The sequence below is a fragment of the Palaemon carinicauda genome, chromosome 12 (genome assembly GCF_036898095.1).
Source record: "Palaemon carinicauda isolate YSFRI2023 chromosome 12, ASM3689809v2, whole genome shotgun sequence".
NCBI classification, from domain to species: domain Eukaryota; kingdom Metazoa; phylum Arthropoda; class Malacostraca; order Decapoda; family Palaemonidae; genus Palaemon; species Palaemon carinicauda.
The window spans coordinates 155,807,178-155,814,677 of NC_090736.1; positions in this window are offsets into that span (position 1 = coordinate 155,807,178).

Here is a 7,500-nt window from a genome sequence, read left to right on the forward strand (position 1 = left end):
CATGTCGGAGGCCTTTGTCTTGCAGTGGATTAGAAACGGCTGCATTTGCTGTTATTATCATTATTTGCAAACATTTCATTAAGTAACTTAAAGTAATTATGTTCTGCAATCAATAAGACGAATTCCATTTCTTTAAAATACACATAGCATGTAATTAAATTTGGCTTTACTTAATTAACTGTTTGAAAATAACGATCTTCTGAAGGATCACTGAAAGGCCAGGTTATCCAATCTGGAATCAATTTCGTATTACTTAATACCATTTTGATTTTAAGACACTTTAAAAGTAACGTAAATTTAGTTTCTCACTAAAATTTTATTTGGACATTTCATAATTTTTCTGAATGCAATTGAGTCGAATTCACTCACACACATAAACACACAATCACTTACAAACACATGGTTCAACGCAAAAGTGTGCACATACACAAACATAAGTACAATCGCATTGCCATACAAGTATTCAGAAGGAAACTATTTCTCTCTCCATTTCACATACACATACACAAACATGTATAAATGTACAAACACTAATATGCACGAATAGGCTCTCTCTCTCTCTCTCTCTCTCTCTCTCTCTCTCTCTCTCTCTCTCTCTCTCTCTCTCTCTCTCTCTGTTTTATTACGCACTCAAAGTGTATTGCCATACATGTGCTTGTAAAACAAATACAATTACTGTGGCATCTCCATGTTTATCTGGGACAACTCTTTTCTCTCTCTCTCTCTCTCTCTCTCTCTCTCTCTCTCTCTCTCTCTCTCTCTCTCTCTCTCTCTCTCTCTCTCTCTACATCATACACTTATATAAGGTAAACCTAGCTTTATAAATGCTCTTTATTTTCACCTATTTATAAATTGCGCAGACAAATGACATTGCATACCCTATCACCCTTACCTTATATCTAACAGACGCACACATTGCATAATAGCCCTACATCCTTCCCCACTCCCTCACCTCTCTCTCTCTCTCTCTCTCTCTCTCTCTCTCTCTCTCTCTCTCTCTCTCTCTCTCTCTCTCTCTCTCTCCCCTTGATCCGCTTGGGCCCCATTAAATGTGTCATCATGAAGCTTATCATAACCATCAGAAGTGCCTAGCTTCCTTCGCCTGTCGTAAGTCAGTGATCCGGAGATAAGGTAGGGGGGTTGGAGAATACCAAAGGGGGAGGAGGAGGGGATGGAGGTAGGGGAGGTGGAGGAGGAGGAGTAAAAGCTGGGGGAGGAGAAGGAGGAAGTATAGGGAAGAAGAAGAAGGAGGAAGAGAGGAAAGGAAAGAGAGAAAGGTCCCGAAGAACGTGTCAACCTTGACATTGGCAGATGATGTAAAGGAGTTTAGCAGTATCTTCGTTTGAAGGCTTTCTAGTCGTTTCTAATACTCGTGGAGTCTTTCTACTATTTTCTAGCATCTTCTAATGCTGCTTTAGATTCTCTACTAATTTCTAATACTTTTAAAAAGTAGAATATTATGCCAAGATACCATATAAATTTGTTCTAAAACTGCAATGGGAATAAATACCCGTTGGGCAATCTATTTTATAACTTCTTCTACCTGGCACAGGTTTTGAAGTTATGACTCTGAATTTAAACAGATGGATGGGGATTCAATCAATCACGTGTGTTAGCAATCATATATTCTTATAAACATACACATATGTATGTATGTATATATATATGTATATATATATATATATATATATATATATATATATATATATATATATTTATAAATAAATATAAGTATACATACATATGTATGTACATATATGTGTGTATGTATGTGTATATGCATATACACACATTTTATATATATAATTTAATATATATATATATATATATATATATATATATATATATATATATATATATATATATATATATATTTATATATATATATATATACACATTATATATATATATATATATATATATATATATATATATATATATATATATATATATATATATATATATAAGTGCTCACGTACATACCCATAAACTTACGGAGCCAATTTCACACCCATTACACAGCAAATCAACACCTACCCACACAAGCATAACTGCTATAAGCGTTTTTTTGATTAGGAGCAGACAATAAGACCCTAGTTGCGTGTGAGCTAATGCACTCGTTATCCTTTGAATAGAGGGCTAAGCTCTCTCTCTCTCTCTCTCTCTCTCTCTCTCTCCCTCTCTCTCTCTCCTAGGACTCTATTGCGTCGCCATAGCCTTCCAATAGCAACCGAAGGATCTCCCTCTCTTGAGGTGGAGGAGAGGAAGGGAAGGGGGAAGAGAAATACTCAGAGAAGAGGAGAGGGAGAAGGAAGGTGTGATAGGATAAAGAAGGGAAGAAAACACTGAGAGAAGAGGGGAGGTAGAAGGAAAGTTTGATAGCAAAGAGAAGGGGAAGAGAAATACTACGAGAAGAGGAGAGGGAGAAGGAAAGTGTGATAACATAAAGAAGGGGGAAGAGAAATACTTTGAGAAGAGGCGAGGGAGAAGGAAGGTGTGATAGGATATAGAAGGGGAAGAGAATTACTATGTGAATTTGAGAGGGAGAAGGAAGGTGTGATAGGATAAAGAAGGGGGAGAGAAATACTGAGAGAAGAGGAGAGGGAGAATGAAGGTATTATAGGATAAAGATGGGAAGAGAAATATTAAGTGAATTTGAGAGGGAGAAGGAAGGTGTGATAGGATAAAGATGGGGAAGAGAAATACTGTGAGAAGAGGAGAGGGAGAAGGAAGGTGTGATAGGATAAAGATAGGGAAGAGAAATACTGTGAGAAGAGGAGAGGGAGAAGGAAGGTGTGATAGGATAAAGATGGGAGGAAAAATATTAAGTAAATTTGAGGAGTAGGAAGGTGTAATAGGATAAAGATGGGAAGAGAAATATTAAGTGAATTTGAGAGGGAGAAGGAAGGCGTGATAGGATAAAGGAGGGAAGAGAAATACTGAGAGGATATGGGAGGGAGAAGGAAGGTGTGATAGGATAAAGATGGGAAGAGAAATACTGAGAGAATATGGGAGGGAGAAGGACTTGTGATAGGATAAAGGAGAGAAGAGAAATACGGTGAGAATATGGGAGGGAGAAGGAAAGTGTGAAAGGATAAAGAAGGGGAAGAGGAATACTGAGAGAAGAGGGGAGGTAGAAGGAAAGTGTGATAGCATAAAGAAGGAGGAAGAGAAATACTGAGGGAACTGGGAGGGAGAAGGAAGGTGTGATAGGATAAAGAAGGGAATGGCAAGATGAAGGGAATATGGATGCAGTGAAATTAATATAAAAATAGGGAAAGATAAAAGAAATAAATTGGGATAAGAGGATGTTGGAGAGAGAGGAAGGGAAGAGGGAAGAGAAATACTGAGAGAAGACGGGAGGACGAAGGAAGGCATGATAGGATAAAGAGGGGAATGACAAGGCTCCTTGAATAAGGATGCAGGGAAGGGAATATGAAAAGAGAGAAAGATATAAGAAAAGAAATAAGGAAAAAAAGAAGGAATAAGAAGAGATAGGAAAGAGAAATGGAATCCCGAAGACTGATGAAAAGAAGAAGAATGAGAAGAGGAAGGAACCGGGATTGGGGTAGGGGTGTATTAGGGTACTCCTGGGGGGGGGGGGCAGAATGAATTAAGGGAAAAGAGAAGGAATAAGAAGAGAAAGAAAAGAGAAATGGAATCCCGATGACTGATGAAAAGAAGAAGAATGAGAAGAGGAAGGAACCTGGGTCGGGGTAGGGGTGTATTAGGGTACTCCTTGGGGGGGGGGGGGCAGAGCCCCTCGTAAGGGGCTGAGGATGCCCTTAGCTGCTACCGCATGTTCTCCTCATTAGTAGGGCCGTGGCGCCGTTGGGCTAATGGCGTCATGATCATGTTGGACGCGGCATGACAACATAGGAGTCTTTCGTCTTGTTCGTTTGGGACCATTTTTCCTTCCCCAGAAAGTATTACCGTTTAGGATGAGACCTTGTTGTTGTTGTTGTTGTTGTTTTTTGTTTTTCTGTATCGCTCCAACAATATTGATGTTTTTTTTTTTACATATCAATTTTATTTATTTTACAATTTCAATTAGACATATGTATATATTTATAAAAAAGTGACATTTTTGTTTTTCTGTATAGTTGAAATTATATAAAAACAGCTTATTATTATACATTTTGTTGTCATTGTTGTTGTTGTTGTTTTTTGTTTTTCTGTATTGCTCTAACAATATTGATGTTTTTCTATATATCAACTTTAATTATCTTATAATTTTAATTGGACATATGTATATATTTATAAGAAAAGTAACATTTTTGTTTTTCTGTATCGTTGAAATTATATAAAAACTACTTATTATTATACATCTTGTTGTTGTTGTTGTTGTTGTTGTTGTTGTTGTTGTTGTTGTTGTTGTTGTTGTTTGTTTTTCTGTATTGCTCTACCTATATTGATGTTTTTTTTTATATATCAACTTTAATTATTTTATAATTTCAATTACACATATGTATATATTTATAAGAAAAGTGACATTTTTGTTTTTCTGTATCGATGATATTATATAAAAATATCCTATTATTATATATTTTGTTGTTATTGTTGTTGTTGTTGTTTGTTTGTTTTTCTGTATTGCTCTACCTATATTGATGTTTGTTTATTTTTCCTATATCGACTTTTATTATTTTATAATTTCAATTGGACATATTTATATATTAATAAAAATGTGGCATTTTTGTTTTTCTGTATAGTTGTAATTATATGAAAACTGCTTATCATTATACAACTTGTTGTTGTTGTTTGTTTGTTTTTCTGTCTTACCCTAACCATAGATTTTTTTTTTTCATATCGATTTTAATTATTCGATACGTTTAATTAGACATGTATATAATTACAAAATAGTGACATTTTTGTTTTTCTGTATCGTTGAAATTATATAAAAACAGCTTATTTTATACATCTTATTGTTGTTGTTGTTAGTTTTTCTGTATTGCTCCAACTATATTGATGTTTTTTATACATTAATTTGAATTCTTTGATAATTTCAATTGGACATATGTATATATTTATAAAAAAGAGACATTCTTATTTTTCAGTATCGTTCTAATTATATAAAAAATGCTTATTATTTTTTATATACATCAGTCTTATAAATTAAATGGTACTTGTGTATATAATTATAAAAAGACGTTATCATATAATTTGTTTTCTGTATCGTTTTAATCACATGAATGTTGTTTATTATTTGTTTTATATAGAATTTATTTATCTTATAAAAAAAAAGAGACCTAATCATATAAAAGTTTTTTTATTGTGTTTTCAGAACAATTTCAATTAATGGAACTTATGTATATATTTATAAAAAAAATACTAAAAGAATAAATAGAGCAAAGAAAGGTTGATCAATATGTATAAAGAGATAACAATGCATGAATAAACAAATGTAAATAAATAAACTTATTTCTTGATTGAAATGAATAATGAAAATGTCATATTCTACATCAAAGAGTTATTAACCAAATTTTGAAGGTATTATTATTATTATTATTATTATTATTATTATTATTATTATTATTATTATTATAACAGAAACATATGACGACAGTGTTTTAGATACGTAATCGAACGCGAAAATAACTCTCATTTATTATTATTCATAATACTAGTGTACACAACCCGTCAATAATGACGGCTCAATATTTAGATGGATATGCACACACGGGCGCACACACTAAGAGAATAACCCCTTCCCACCCCCTCCCTCTTTTTTTAAACACAACACGGCTATTCCCTCTCCCCTTATTCGAGGGACGGGGAGAGACCGTGTAGTCATAAGTATGGCAATGACAATCAGCGTGACAAGAAATATTAACAATAACAACATGAGTCTTTTTATAGTTTATATATGATATACCTGCTTTTGGCGTTGTTAAGCTTCGAGCTTTTGCTCAGAGAGTTTATGCTTCAACTGAAAAGGAGTACAATTTAATCATAAAAGAAACCCTCTCTGGTACAACTCAGGAACATAAATGGTGGTCTACCCTTAAATCTGCACTCTTTGGTGTAGATGCAACAGTTCCTCCTTTACTTAAACCAGATGGCTCAGTCACTCACTGTCCAAAGGAAAAGGCAACCCTTTTGGCTGATGTTTTTGACAGTAAACAGAGTAATGAAAAACTTGAACTTCCTCATTCCTGTTTTCCTGAGGCTAAACTAACTAGTTTAGCTTTTCGATCTCGTGAGATTAAAGCTCTGTTGATGGACCTTGATGCTTATGGAGGTGTAGACCCTAATGGTATTTTTCCTTTGTTTTTTATAAAGACAGCAGATTTCTTAGCTCCAAAGTTATCTGTTATTTTACGCAAGTTAGCAAGAAGAGGAGCTTTTAGCACTTGTTGGAGAATTGGTAATGTTACTCCTCTATGTAAATGTGTTTGTGGTAGCTCAAGTCCCACTGATTACCGCCCAATTTCCATAACTCCCATATTATCTAAAGTTTTTGAACGTCTTCTGGCAAAACGTCTTAATAGGTTTGCTGAAGGTAATCATCTATTCCCTAGTTTGCAATTTGGTTTTCGGAAAGGCCTTGGAGCATGTGATGCCCTTCTTACAATCTCCAATGCAGTGCAGAAATCCCTTGATTGTGGTCGGGAAGTTCGTATGATTGGCCTTGATTTTAGTGCTGCCTTTGACCGTGTTAATCATGAGGCCCTTGTTTTCAAACTGAAACAGTTGGGAGTGGGTGGGTCGTTTCTTAGCATTATTATTGATTTTTTAAGTAGTAGATCTCAAAGAGTTGTTGTTGATGGGCACCATAGTGAGTATAGGAATGTGATATCCGGTGTTCCACAGGGTAGTGTTCTTGGCCCATTACTTTTCATACTATATACACATGACATGTGGTTTGGCCTAGAAAATAAGCTTGTTGCATATGCAGATGATGCTACTCTCTTTGCATCAATTCCATCCCCTGAATGTAGATCTGGGGTTGGTGAATCCCTTAATAGAGATTTAGCTAAAATTAGTGCATGGTGCAAATTATGGGGTATGAAGTTGAATCCTAACAAAACTCAAAGTATGATTGTAAGTAGGTCAAGGACGGTGGCTCCTCAACATCCGGATCTCAGTATTGATAATGTTTCTTTAAATTTGTATGACTCTTTCAAAATTTTAGGCGTGATTCTTGACAGCAAATTTACTTTTGAGAAACATATAAGGTCTGTGTCTTCTTCAATTGCGCAAAAAATTGGCTTATTGAGAAAGTCTTTTAAGATATTCGGTGATCAATCTATTCTGAAGAAGTGTTTTAATTCTTATATTCTACCTTGTTTTGAGTATTGTTCTCCTGTCTGGTCTTCAGCTGCTGATTCTCATCTTAATTTGTTGGACAGAAACTTACGGTCTATTAAATTTCTTATTCCTGATCTAGATATTAATCTCTGGCACCGTCGATCAATTAGTTCATTATGCATGTTGCATAAGATTTTTCATAACTCTGACCATCCTTTACATTCAGATCTCCCTGGACAATTCTATCCTGTT